The sequence below is a fragment of the Littorina saxatilis genome, linkage group LG5 (genome assembly GCF_037325665.1).
Source record: "Littorina saxatilis isolate snail1 linkage group LG5, US_GU_Lsax_2.0, whole genome shotgun sequence".
NCBI lineage: Eukaryota > Metazoa > Mollusca > Gastropoda > Littorinimorpha > Littorinidae > Littorina > Littorina saxatilis.
In genome coordinates, this window is record NC_090249.1 from 19,424,706 (window position 1) to 19,440,229 (window position 15,524).

The window sequence follows — 15,524 nt, forward strand, 5'->3', positions numbered from 1 at the left end:
ATAACTCCCTAACCGTGTGTTTGACTGGTCCCAATTTTTGTAAGGACCGTCTCAGGAATGTATAGAACCTGTTCACCAAGTTTGGTGACGATCGGTCCGTTCATTCTTGAGATCTATATGCGAACACAAACACACACACAAACAAACAAACAAACAAACACATCGACCGAATCCTATACACACCCCTATACCGGGGGTGTAAAAATGGAAAACAGTCTCAGGATGCATATAACACTAATTTTGACCACATTGACTGTTTAAGTGACACAAGGTGCTGTCCCTCCCGCGTAAGCGATGATGTTCACCGCCACATTCAATGTATAACTGACAAGTCTGAACGCCAGCTCTGCGGGAATTTGTAACTTCGCTTTTTATGGATTTTTGACTATAATTAATTAAATAATAATCATTTTCTGAGGACTGTACATTAAATAAGAGCATATTTTCACTTGGAATCAATTGCCAAACATTAATAGCTTGGCTGCACTCTTTGGAGTGTGTAAGTTTGTGTGCGTGTGTGTGTGTTTGTGTGTGTGTGTGTGTGTGTGTGTGCGCGCGTGTGTGTGCACGTGTGTGTACGTGTGCGACTGGCGCGTGTGTGTATGCATTCCTCATAGGAGGCAGTCTGGCTATTTTTGGGGACATGTGTGTTTAAGTTAAAGGATATTATTATCCTGTGTAAAAACCTTAAGAGATATTAGGTGGTGAACATGATCATTTGCACAATTTAGAAGCTGGGAATGTACGTCTATTAACTCAAGTAACCGTAGATCATCGGAATCAGGGAGACAACTCTGTCTTACCAACAACACTGCCAGCAGACGTCTGGACAAACAGGGGCAGATAATTGTATGCCAGTGTAAATCTCTCTCTCTCTCTCTCTCTCTCTCTCTCTCTCTCTCTCTCTCTCTCTCTCTCTCTCTCTCTCTCTCTCTCTCTCTCTCTCTGCTGTGCAGTGTGGATGTATCAGGTTCATCTAGAGAGTTATGCACAGCCAGTAATTGTCACATTAGTTCTCCTTTGCTGGCTTCTGTGTGCAAGCTTCGAGCGAAAAAGGTCGTGCGGAATTTCCCTGATCTCTCCTCTGCTGCGATACCGGTAAGTCCCGCCGGACGATTCACAGATACTTATGTGAAAAATTCGTTCTTTTCAGTAAGACTACAACCGTTGGAGAGCTTTTTACGGAATGACTGTGTTTGAGTGATGACAGGGGACTGATGATACAGCTGATGCTGATGATGATGACGATAGACAAAGTGTGGGTGTTTGACCTCTCTCTTTCATTCTCTCTGAGTCTCTCTTTCTCTTGTCAGTCTCAGTCTCTCTCCGCTTTCTCTCCATTTCTCTCTCTTTGTGTCTGTCCGTCTGTCCGTCTGTCTAACCGTCTGCTTCTCTCTCTCTCTCTCTCTCTCTCTCTCTCTCTCTCTCTCTCTCTCTCTCTCACTCTCTCTCGTTTGTTCTGTCTGTCTCCGTCTGTCTGTCTAGTCACGAGTCTGTCTGTTTGTCTGTCTGTCTGTCTGTCTGTCTGTCTGTCTGTCTGTCTCTCTCTCTCTCTCTCTCTCTCTCTCTCTCTCTCTCTCTCTCTCTCTCTCCAAGATTGCGGACATTACTTTAAAATTGAAACAGTTTTGCTTTACAGGGGTTGACAGTCTCGTAAAATGTGTGTTATAATTGTGAACACTGATTTTACCCCCGGAAGTAGTACAAGTATTTCCGTGTTTCTACTTCGTAATTCCAGTGTAGGCCTACTGATACAAACTTTCGAATGTGTCTCACGTATGAATTATGGAGGAAAACTCGGGTTTGTTTCATCAAAACGATTTACTGCGTGGGTTCATTGCATATATTTAAAATTTAGTTTGATACCGACTGACTAAATGTTTTTATATCGCTTCACGCGACTTGTTTATTTTTCTTTTTTTTCTGGTATGTTTTAGAATTGACTAACTTTTTTGTTTGCGCATGGCAGCTGTCGCTCTTTATCTCTTCGGTGACACAACGTAATGCAAGTGATTACAGACAGCTAACATCAACACCGATTATGATGACATCTTGTTTTGCATTGCCCGGGAGGCTATTAAAGAGAGGGGGAGTGGTCGTCGGGAGCTGAATGAATCTATATTGCTATTTCATATGTTACGTGGATTTCCATTGGTCAATTGGGCAAAACTGAGCTCAGTGCAAAAGTGATATCGACGACATTTCCGTCGATATCAGCGACGACCTCTTTATTGCTTCCCCACTTCAAAAACAAAAACACCTAAATTTAAAAACAAACAAATATATATGAAAATGTAATTATCCCAGAATTTTGTTAAGCAAGTGACTAAAGACTTTTTGAAAGGAAAGACATTTTAAAATACTGAAAAGTACAAGAAAAGAGTGAACAAAAAGAAATAATAATCAGAGGGAGGGATATGGAAGAGCCAAAACTGAGCTGAGACAAATACTTTTGTAATTTCTTTACAGTAAATACAAAATGTCCAGAGAATTAGCAATATATCTAACATTGACTGACTGTGTGATGATATCTTCTGCTATTGGTCTGTTTTGACAGTGATATCAAAATCTCGACCTCCGGTCTCGATTTTGATATCACTGTCTCAACAGACCATAGCAGAAGATATCATCATACAGTCCGTCAATATTGGGTAGTATCGCATCACAGAAAGAACACTTCTTGGAGTTGCATTTATTAAAAATGTATCTTCTTCTCGTTTAAAAAAAAAGTTTTAGTAGTGTTTGCTTGACAACATTGGATGAGGCATACTCCGTGCGCGTGCATGTGGGACAGGGGTCGGGGGATAAAAACGCGGGGTAAGGTGGGGTGGGGTTTGTTTGTCTCTTGGTTCGCCCTTCTGTGTGTTTTCCAAGCACTTGAAGGCTAATAATTATGTGACATGTTTGAATACCACACCCTTGATTGATTATCGATTGAGCAATACACATTATATTCGAGAAGACTTTGTACGCAAGTTCTTTTTAGGTTTTACCACTAATGTCGGCTGAGCATGTCTACTATTCTGCAACACAATGGATTCATTTAAATCATTCAAAGCTGTAGGCGTATCACCTTCATGTTGGAACTGTTACATTGTATCGATCCCTAATAGTTGTTGATGCACTCGAACAATATAGCTGCTCGCCATTTATATTAGTCACGTCATAGCAACCAGCCGTATGGATTGAGAAGGACTGTATAATTACTTTGCGATTGCTGCAGTATCGAGTTGCCTCCGCTTGGTTTGTCCTGTTGTAATTAATCAGCATACAAGTCTCCCACCCGTCGAGTTTTAAGGTCATGAACACCACTTAATGAGGGATATACGAATTTATTGTACGAGCATGTCTACACTAGTTTACCTTTCAATGCAGAGATTTCTCTTTAATATTAATGCCATTTGCATTTTACGTTTCGAATGTCGTACTCATAAAATAGAGGCATTTTCAGCAGAGCATCGGACAGCAGGCTTAGCTGTTGTCATGTATCGGTAAGTTTTTCTTCTGATAGTTATATACAAAAAAACAACACGTGCACACGGAACGCCTACGGGCGTCAAATTATGTATGTACATGTACAGACAAAAGCTGTAAAGATGTTAGAGGTCTTGTGTGTGAAACATGTAAACATGTTTCCACTTGTTATTTACATGTGCGCACGGAACGCCTTCGGTCGTACCAGTATTTCTGTACAGGGATCTTTAATCAAAAAGTTGTCCAGATTTTAGAGGTCTTATGTGTGATACTCACTGATAGACATGTTTGCATTTGTTCTTTATATCGTCAGTGCAGGTACCGGTGCAAAAGCATAAACATACATTTAGCAGTGTGTATCATATTCGTCACTAACATATCTTGCCTTTCTCGAGTCGCTTCGCGATCCGGGACGTTTCCTCGGACAAGACTTTTTAAAGTAGATGAAGATTTTTTTTAACAAGATTTGAAATAACGAGTGGGGAATGATATGAGCTTTTGAAACCTATTCCCTTTACTGTGATATGCCCAAATATAGCTATTCTGATGAACACGTGGGGGAATTCGGGGGCTGTGATTGGATGGTCTCTTCCGATCATCAAAGCATAATGCTACGGAAGTCGGCCATTTTTCTCAATATCCAAAAGCATATTGTCAATAACAAAGACGCATGGTTCCGGTTTACCCATCTGTACCATGCGGCGATGTTTCTATCGACAACAGCATACACTGACAACTTGAAATATTATTCTTCTCGGGAATGTTTTTCAGCTTTACAAATGTCGATAGCATACCCTTTTCTGCTAACTTCCCGATGAAACAGGACTAAACCAATTATTTTCTGTCCCTAAACACCACAAAATGCCCAAAGTCGAAAGATGTAGTACAAACAGGAGAGTAAAGCGGAACCGCTGTTTTTGTGTGCCTGTGTGAGCTCAGTTGCCGACCAACACAAACTCAGTTTCGCATTCGGCTTTTCTTATCTTGTAACTCCACACTAAATACCCCACTTCCCCCCTGAAGTATTGATGTACAACCCATGGCACTAACATTCATGTAGTCGTTTATAACTTAGGTTGAAAAGTTCGCTTCATGACGAGACAAGTATAAATGCCATTCACCCAAACTGAAAACTTATTGCCGTCTGCTCGCGTTGTACGGATTAGCTGTTCTCTTCTCCTCCCCTTGTTGCATCCTAGTTCTTCAGTTGTTTCTAGTTTTCCGTTGATGTTGTGTTTTGGTCTTTTTCATAAGTAGTCTTGTTCAAAATGAAACAAACTCAAACTTCTCGTCGCATTATAGTCTCGTCTAAATATCGGACCCTATTGCTACGCTGAAAACACAATAGCTGGTAATGTACATAATTTAAAGTACGGAGACCACCATGTAAACTGCAAAAGGAAACACAGTTGAATCTAGTCCGAATGGCTTAAATGTTTGACGGGACATGGAAAAAAAACCACAAAAAAACAGACAACCTACCAGTTCCTTTGCGTGTTTTTACATTTAGTCAAGTTTAATTTTGAGTAAATGTTTTAACATAGACGGGAAACGAGTCGAGGGTGGTGGTGTATGTCTGTGTGAGTGTATGTGTGTATGTGTGTATGTGTGTATGTGTGTGCGTCTGTTGTAGAGCGATTCACAGAACACTACTAGACCGATCGTCATGAAATTTCACATGAGAGTTCCTGGGTATCATATCCCCAGACGTTTTTTTTCTCAATTTTTTCGGTAAATGTCTTTGATGACGTCATATCCGGCTTTTTTTGGAAAGTTGAGGCAGCACTATCACGCCCTCATTTTTCAATCAAATGGATTGACATTTTGGACGAGCAACCTTCAACGAAGGCCGGACTATGGTATTGAATTTCAGCTTGGCAGCATAAACAGTAGTTAATTAGTTTGCTCCTTAAAGTTTTCATTAAAATCGAATTTCACTCACAAATTTAAAACTGATTTTTGGTATGATTGTGTCCTCTTGGGGGGATATCCGTCTCCGGTTAATGAGCCTGGCCAGATCTGAGAACGGCCCCGTTAGCCAAATCGTGTACACGGCCGGTAAGGAGTGTGCCTTTTAATTTACTACACTTGTTATACTACACTTATTATTTATATCTTGCAGGTGCAAAAGAGTAAATAGTGGTTCAGTCTGTACCAAAATAGACTCGAATATCTTGCCTTTTGCGTTTTGTTTTAAATGTCGAGTGGTAATTTTATCCTACAATGTTCTAACACTGAGTGTAGATTACATCTCGGATGTTGGCCCTTCAGTGTATCTGACACTAAGCCGTGTCTCCGTATTAATGTCAGCATGTCACGCCAATGTTTTAAGTAAGCCTTGAATTTATAGATTTAACACAACATGACAGTCATGATCAATATTGTACTGCGTCATTTGAAAAGTACAAAGGCGGGTGGGAGGGGATGCGTGTTTGTATGTAACTTTTTCGTCATTACTGTACATATCCGCATTACTCACGTGTGCGTTGTTATGCCAACTAATGATTGAGTTGATCGGACAATCGTGTGTGTGTTTGTGTGTGTGTGTGTGTGTGTGTGTGTGTGTGTGGGGGGGTGATGTGGGATGAATGAGATAGATAGATAATTTATTGCCAAGTGTACAATACATGAATGAACATAAAAAATACACGAGGAAAGCAGCTTGCTGTGTGATAAAAACAAAAATAAATAGCATTCATACATCACTGGCGCATAGCATCATACATACATGGGTAAGACAATTTGGTATCACAGTAACTAATACATACACTATACAGACATGGTGAGAACTATGAAACTCTAAGAGCTATCGGAACCCCTAGGACCCCCCCACCACTCTCCAACCCCTGTTCCCGCACTGGTAACATACATCCCTCCCCCCCTCCCCTCCCCCCGCCGTCCCACAATAAAAGTACGCAGAGTGGGTGTATGTGTGGTGTGAGTGTGTGTGTGTGTGTGTGTGTGTGTGTGTGTGTGTGTGTGTGTATGTGTGTGTATAGTATGTGTTTGTGTATGTGTGTGTGTGTGCAGGGGCGGACGAGGGGGGGGATTTCTGGGGTTTCCGGAACCCCCCCCCCCCCCAGCCAAAAAATAAAAATATGTTTTTGTGTATTTTGGGGTTGACTTTCAATTTTGGGGGTTTTAATCAGTGACAAAATCTGCTGCCTGAAACTGGTAATGATCATCCTCAGAATGCACCAGATTGCACCATTTTGCATCCTTTTTTTCCAAATTTTCCGGGGGGGCATGCCCCCGGACCCCCCTAGCAAGCTAGGCGGTTCGCGCGTCGGCTCGGCGCTTCGCGCCTTCACACCCATATCTTCACAATAATTATACTTTTGGAAACCCCCCCCATAAAATGAACTGATCCGCCCCTGGTGTGTGTGTGTGTGTGTGTGTGTGTGTGTGTGTGTGTGTGTGTGTGTGTGTGTCTGTGTGTGTGTGTGTCTGTGTGTGTGCGTGTCACTGTCTGTCTGTCTGTCTGTTTTGAGTGCTTTTGCGCGTGCGTGCGTGCGTGCGTGCCAAAAATATAAATCACCACGCTAATATAAGCAAATTATAGATAAAGTAAAAACTGAAACACAAACAATGTTTAACCCTATCTGTCCCTGTTAAGCATATTTTCAATGTTAGATTGGGGTTTTTTTCCTTGGCTTTATTTGTAACCGTTGTTTTTGTCAGACAAAATATCTCATATAGTTTTGGTTTTCCTTTTGTGTGCGTGTAATGAAAACAGATAAAAAGATCAAACGGGACACAGGGGAATAATGAAGTATTGAAATGCAGACACGATATGCAACATTAATTTACTTATTATATTATGCTTTGTGTAGCTGTGTTTTAGATAATATTATGAAGCGCCCGTTTTATCTTTTTATTAATAAGAATAGATTAGCATTTCGAGTGTCCCCTGAAACTGGCAGGTAGATCGTTCGGTAATAATTTAAAATGTCATTTTAAACCAAAAATTCCTTTAATCCTACGTTTTTCCATCAATTTTTCTTCTGATGTGGATTAGTATCTAATTATTCAATGGGGTTTGAGCCACTGAGCAGTGGTCTATTTTGGTTTGTGAAAACCACAACGAAAAATACATAATTTACCATAACATTGATATTAAAAAAAACAAGTCGCGTAAGGCGAAAATACAACATTTAGTCAAGTAGCTGTCGAACTCACAGAATGAAACTGAACGCAATGCAACGCAGCAAGACCGTATACTCGTAGCATCGTCAGTCCACCGCTCATGGCAAAGGCAGTGAAATTGACAAGAAGAGCGGGGTAGTAGTTGCGCTGAGAAGGATAGCACGCTTTTCTGTACCTCTCTTCGTTTTAACTTTCTGAGCGTGTTTTTAATCCAAACATATCATATCTATATGTTTTTGGAATCAGGAACCGACAAGGAATAAGATGAAAGTGTTTTTAAATTGATTTCGAAAATTTAATTTTAATCATAATTTTTATATTTTTAATTTTCAGAGCTTGTTTTTAATCCAAATATAACATATTTATATGTTTTTGGAATCAGAAAATGATGGAGAATAAGATGAACGTAAATTTGGATCGTTTTATAAAAAAAATATTTTTTTTACAATTTTCAGATTTTTAATGACCAAAGTCATCAATTAATTTTTAAGCCACCAAGCTGAAATGCAATACCGAAGTCCGGGCTTCGTCGGAGATTACTTGACCAAAATTTGAACCAATTTGGTTGAAAAATGAGAGCGTGACAGCGCCGCCTCAACTTTCACGAAAAGCCGGATATGACGTCATCAAAGAAAAATGAAAAAAACGTCTGAGGATATCATACCCAGGAACTCTCATGTCAAATGTCATAAAGATCGGTCCAGTAGTTTAGTCTGAATCGCTCTACACACACACACACACACAGACAGACAGACACACACACACACACACACACACGCACATACACCACGACCCTCGTCTCGATTCCCCCCTCTACGTTAAAACATTTAGTCAAAACTTGACTAAATGTAAAAAGTACTCAAATTAGGTCCCTGTCAGACTACTTTGACACGACCTCATTTACATGATATGCACACTTGTGAGTATATGGTTTAGTTATCTAATGGGAGGTCTCTCTTACGAATGTAAGTATACCTTTTCTGTCGTCTAAACGGCTGTGTCATCAACACACTTATCAAATATATATGTTTGTTTGATATTCATTTTAAATATTCTGTTCACTCCATCTTACTTATATTACACTAGATTACTTTTTTCTCTCTATTTCTTTCGAAACAATATTATAAACACTTTTCTGTCAACTCTCTGTACATTTGATCTGACTTCAGACGATAGGTAAGTGCAACCACACTTCTTTTTTTTCGTCATAAAAAAGCACAGTCGTGTCACCTTATGTTTTAAGAGTGACAACGGCCTCTCTGGTGTCCATAAAACGGTCCTTTTTTGCCATAAAACGTTTATGTCACACAAGGCTTGGGCAATCATGTAAAGGCTCTGAGGGGGGGTGTATGACCCTGGGAATCATAAAATGCTGAGTTTTATACCAGCAGCGTATTACCCTCCTGCTGAATTTCATAGTCTGTGACAAATACTCTTGGGATAAAGCGGTTAAGGACTGTGACGCGGCTTTACACGAGTTTGATTTCTCTTTGCTGAAGGTTGTGAGGTGTGAAGTCTGTGGGGGGTGGGGTTGGGGAGAAGGGTTGTGTGTGCGTGTGCGTGTTTGTGTGGTGGGGAGAAGGGTGTGTGTGCGTGTGCGTGTTTGTGTGTGTTAGAGTAGGGTAGAAGCTTCCATGCGGCTTGTTCCAGTTTTGTGAACATCTCTCTTTCTCTGTCTCAGTCTGTCTTTGTCTCTCTCTTTCTCTATTCTCGGTATCTCTGTCTCAGTCTCAGTCTCTGGCTGTATGTCGGTCTGTCTGTCTGTCTGTCTCTGTCTGTCTGTCTGTCTGTCTGTCTGTCTGTCTGTCTGTCTGTCTGTCTGTCTGTCTGTCTGTCTGTCTCTCTCTCTCTCTCTCTCTCTCTCTCTCTCTCTCTCTCTCTCTCTCTCTCTCCCGTGCAATGTTGTGGGCGGATTTTTCCTTTGAGACTGATATAAGGTGTTGTTCTTGGAGGTTTTGCATCTTAGTGTTGGCATGAGCTATATGTCATGCGAGCAGATTCTCTGTTAGCCATGCAGTGCACTCGTCTGCTGAACATCTGCCGGATGCAGACAGCATGAAGATTGCGCGAAGTTTTACAACAAGGGCGGGCAGAGCAAAACAGAGTGTATCATCGGTGCATATGATAGTGAAGGGTGGATCCCCAAGACGCTTCACTGTGACATTTTGCTTGCTTCCATCAAAGACGCATTCCTTCCTGGGTAAACAATCTCAGATCTACTAGTAGCTTGTACATCGATGTACATGCAAAATAGTCTGTGTATAGGCCTCGAACTGCACTCCGATTTTGAAGAATTCGTAGCCTTTTCTTATTGAGTATGTTTTCTGCAAAATAGTCAAACTTTGCATGGAAAGCAGTCATGCAAGGTGTTGTATTGGGGTGTGCATGTAAAAGTGGATGGGTGGTCTTATTCTATGTTAAACTGTCAGGGTATATCTGAGACAGTGAGCTGAACTGTTTCCAGGGCCGGGAAGGACTGTGCCTTTCATCATAGAAGACATTAGGTATGTCGACTGTGTGCACGCATTTCTTTCTTCACTTACATACAAGATAGAACTTCAGGCGATATTGATTGATCATAGACCCTTTGCGAAGTTTCACAAGGGGAGGGTAACACTTTTCTGTAGGTTTATCCCAGAACGTTTGAGTTTGACATATTGCCTCGCGGTTCTGTGGAAGAAATATGTATGTGTGCACGCCTTTCTTCCATCACAGGTACAGTTTCGACAAGATAAAAGGCAATACGACGTACACAAGATAGAAGCCAAGATGATATTGACAAGATCGAACTTAAATAAGGCGCATGGACATCGACCTCTGTGAAAGACTGAGCAGACTTGCAGTCGCTGCTTGCCGGTTGACAGTTCCATTCATTTCTTGCACAGCTTGTATAACAGAGTACAGTAATAAACTAACGTAGGCTGCATTACTGGCCCCCTCAACCTGATGTGAAGTAATTGAAATTTTTGCAAAATGAATTCGTTACTGATACTTGTCTGCCAATGTGCGAAAATAGTTCCCCAAAACCTCTTGATGCACACAGGAAACAGCCCGGCTGTTCATTTTGGGAATGCATCCTAGTTGACATGTGATTGGGGGACAACTGCGTCACCTTATCACACACTGCGTTACCGTATGACAGAAGTATGCTCTTATCTCATGTAAAAGGCCACCCAGATTGGTTGTGATACACGCACTTGATGATTTACACGGGAAAGTCCCTTTAACATGGTCTGGGGGTTTTTCCATGTCGAGAAAAGAGATAGTACAGAGATGAGCAATTCACTTCCATGAGAAGCATCCCACTTTTCACGATGGTCTTCTTTTTACACTGATTAAGTCAAGTTTTGACTAAAAGTTATAAAATAGACTGGGAATCGTTCGGTTTTAATAATAATAATAATAATAATAATAAATAACTTTTCTATAGCGCGAATCTGTGGGTTCGACTGATTGACTAAAATTTAATGTATTAATGTATTAATTTCGCTTCACGGGACTTGTTTTATCTGCAGATTCACAGACTACAGTTATCTATTCCACGGAAAAGTCAAATCCGCGAAGTTCAGATTTTCAATTAGTAGCGAGAGTGTTCAGGGGAAATAACTGGTAGTGATTGCAATTTTGCTTCGCTAGCGTTCCGCGGTTGTCAGTGGTATGCGCCTATTCGTTGCTTCCAGTCTTACAACAACTCCCCAATCAGTCGTGTTTGAAGTACGGTCCTTGTAGGCTTTTAGGTTTAAAGATACCTGGGTTGTTTTTTGTATCTGTACAAACGACCATGCATACTAACACCACAGATCTGCCAAGACTTTGAGACGATATAATGAAACAATTTTTTCCTTTGCACACGTACCAACATCTACAGCTTGGCTGCTTTCAAGGTGTGCAGAGTGGAACTATTTTGCAAAATTAATGTCGTTACTGACACTTTTGTCAATCTGCAAATTTGATCGCACAAAAAAAAAACCGCGGGTTAGGGGGAAGAATTTACCCGATGCTCCCCAGTATGTCGTAAGAGGCGACTAACGGATTCTGTTTCTCCTTTTACCCTTGTTAAGTGTTTCTTGTATAGAATATAGTCAATGTTTGTAAAGATTTTAGTCAAGCAGTATGTAAGAAATGTTAAGTCCTTTGTACTGGAAACTTGCATTCTCCCAGTAAGGTAATATATTGTACTACGTTGCAAGCCCCTGGAGCAAATGTTTGATTAGTGCTTTTGTGAACAAGAAACACTTAACAAGTGGCTCTATCCCATCTCCCCCCTTTCCCCGTCGCGATATAACCTTCGTGGTTGAAAACGACGTTAAACACCAAATAAAGAAAGAAAAGAATCCGCACAAAAATCTTACTCAACACAGAAAGCAGCCAGGCCGTTCAAATTGCTTTTAGTGTGATAGCGACTAAAGATGTCGTTTGGAGTCGGCATTCAGCAAAGCATCGATTTTACATGGCGTGTGGAAGGTTGCGTCCAGGTTAAGTAATTAACACTTCCAAAAATTGCCGACAGTTTAATGGCCATTAATTTTTTGGCATATTTTTCCGCATCAACAAATGTCCAAGCAACATTCCTGGTACTCCCTTTTCCCTGTCTCCCTCACTGTCTCTCCTAAAGTCTCCATTCCTAGACATGTGTTATTTGTATGTACATTTGTATATATATTCGCAGTTGTATGTAAACGTATATTTTTTGTTATAAGACATAACAACATCACAACAACAACAAAATAACCCAGGAATTTGTCCGGGTAAGCGGGGGAGGGGGGTGTGTGCTCTTATCCCATTTAGAAGCTTGGACAAGTCAGTGCTTTACAATATGGCTAACACCGGGAAGGACGGTATCATTACGTGCTTTACAACATGACATAAGACATAAGACATAAGATCATTTATTGTCCATACAATTAATTACAATGGATGGAAAAATGTGGTTCATCTGCTCTTAAAACAACCAAAACAACATATGACAACAACCTTAAAAAACCAAAAGTAGGAACAATAAAACATAAGGAACAATAAAACATATTGTACAATAAAACAATAAAACATTACACTGGAAAGGAAGGTATCATAACGTGCTTTACAACATGGCTAACACTGGGAAGGAGGGTATCTTTAAGCATTGCTGACCATCATTATCACTGCTCGGTACCCCTGGCTTCTGCAGTAAGTCCGCCGGACGTCATTTACCGGGATGTGTGTTTGTCTAAGGGATGGTCAACTCTTCGGAGTTAATTTATAAGTTAAGACTGGTGTTGGTCAGAGTAGAACAGGTGATCTAACTAAATGAATTTGAGTGTCTGTACGGCGTGAGAGTAAACATGTACCTGTATGATTTTGACTGAAGTCAGATCAGGTTGAATTCAATACGATGAGACTAGTGTTGGTCAGAGTGTAACAGGTGTTTTAGGTAAACGCGTTGTGTCTTTACCATGCGCAAGTTGACATATTATATGTCTGAATTTGGCTGAGGTCAATTCAAGTTTGATTCAGTTTTCGAAAACGTGATCGTGCCTTGACTGCTGTCATGGTCGTCTGCTTTAAAGGTAATTTAACAAGTTAATTATGATGGAAACGAGTCTAGATAACAAATAGGCTGGATAATCAACGGAACTGCGTGAATTTGTAACGCCTACTCACGTGGTCTTTTGGACGTTTAATGCGTTTTTCATGAACCTTGGACCGATTTGCGTATGCAAATTTGAGGTCAGTGACGCAAACATTATCGATTCTCCAGGGGAGAGTGTCAAGTAAAAGTGTGTGTTGAGTTCTGTCAAAAACATTGAGATTTCAGTGGGGAAAACTCATCAACTTTCAAAAGTGGACATTTCTATACAACTGTTAGTGCCGGCTAAAATTAGACTTGCAAAAGTTGGCATTTCCTATCCTGAAATTGAAATTTCCCCCCGGGGATGTGTGACCTTGACTTGTATTAGCCGCAGGTCCGAGTAACTATGCAAATGTGAGAGTAACATCGATCAGTGATTGCTGGGGACTGCCTTCAATTACGTGCAGGAAGAACAGCGCATTCTGTTTGGAATCATCCAGCTTTTAGTCTGAAGTCTAAAATCATTCTGCATCAGCTGGAAGAAACCAGGATTGAACAAAAGCTCTGGAAAGCGTAATTGCTATGATAAACGCATTTATGGCTCAGCTCTCGCGTGTGGATAAGTAGATGTTTGTTAAATACCTACACATGAACGTTGTGTAAACAATTATACTGACAAGATCGTTGAGGCAATTGCAAAACATTGTATTGCCAGAAAGGCACTAGAGAGGTGAGGGCAAAGTGAACACGGCTGTGAACATAAAAGACGTGAGAGCAGACGTGTGAACAAGGATTGAGATCGTCGTCTGTCAGCACATTTCATCTACAGTTTGCCACAGAAGGTATTTGTTGATGTCTTATCCACTTTTTTCTGTTCTTTTCATTGTGTCATATAAATAGATCAGTGTTGGTCGTTTTCTTTCTTTCTTTCTTTCTTTCTTTCTTTCGTTCTTTCTTGGTTTTTCTCAATTTCTTTTTTGTCTCATAATAATTATAATAACTGGACATTTTTAAGTGGCTTACCTATGGCTCTAACTAGGCGCTAGGCCCTAAATTTCTTTCTTTCTTTCTTTCTTTCTTTCTTTGTTCATCATCTTCTGCTTGTAATCGGGTTACTTCTCAGTCTTAGCTTTCTTTTTCGTTTTGATGTCAGTTTATCAGTTTTATGCGCTGTTTTCTTCACATGTGAACTATTCTAAACATAATTATGTGGAAAAACTTGGAAACTCAGCAGCAAAGACGAGTTCGTACTTCTGTCTTGTGTGCCATGTTCGTTTACTGCACGTATTGTGTCTCCGTGTTAACTGCAGTTCAGTCAAAGGCAACGAGAGTATTATAACTCAGCGTATATGGTTTACTGTTTAGCATAGACACTACACTAAAAACGAATGAATTGAACATCAAAGTGCATCCTTCAAAATACAAATGAGTCCAAACTTACAACAGCAGCAACAATAACAACAAAACCACCAACAAATCGCAACAGTTAAAATTTCTGCAACTTGATGGCATATTCTTATCACAATGGAACAGCAGTCAATACACAACTGGTATTTACGATAAAACAGATAGAGCAACAACTACAACGCCAGTAACAATTCGCAACAGTTGACATTTCTGCACACACACAAACGCAACCAATGGCATTATATATCACAATGAAAAAGCAGTAAATACACCACTGGTATTCAACAGCCAGAGCAAACAACTACAACACCACAGTAAAATTCGCAAAGCTTGACATTTCTGCGTACACAAAACGCACTTTGGGACATAGACTATAGTTCGTCGCAATCCTACAATAACTAATATTCAGGTGGTACAAATGAAACAATCACTCCGATAAGGTTGAGTTGTTCCACCACTGAGTTTTAATACTCCCGCCCGGAACGCACTGATTGACACTAATAGCCTCACCAAGTTCCCTAAGTGCTGCCAATCAAACAGTGCCGTGGCACACAGCAGGGGAACATCTGAGGCTTTCTATTACAAGAAAACAATCTTGGAAGACTATGTTTCTTGTCTATTTTGCTGTGCTGTCATTGCATATAGTTTGGTGTAAACTTTATCTAAATAAGTTCCCAAAGTGCTGCCAATCTAACAGCGCCATAATGCTTCACAGCGTGAAAAGTACGAGGCGGTGAAAAAGAAGAAAAGATCGTGGAGGACAGTGGTTCTAGTCTTTCTGTTGTGCTCATTCATTGTGATAATTCTGTCTTAGACTTTGTTTGTGTATGAACGATCTAGACATGATAGAGCATTTCTAACAGCACAAACGAAGACACTTTTCTAAACATTCCGTTCCATGATCACTCTAGCGCGGCTTGTGCAAATTTATGTCATCAAGTTACGGTTT

General features: G+C 40.4%; 1 protein-coding gene across 1 annotated transcript in view; it reads left to right on the forward strand.

Annotated features, from left to right (window-relative positions):
• Positions 1-965: 965 nt before the first annotated feature.
• Positions 966-15,524, forward strand: part of LOC138966496 (uncharacterized) — a 105,971-nt gene continuing 91,412 nt past the window's right edge. Inside the window, exon 1 of the mRNA XM_070338765.1 lies at positions 966-1,098. The gene's annotated coding sequence lies outside the window, so the exon portion shown is untranslated. The remainder of the gene's footprint in view (positions 1,099-15,524) is intronic.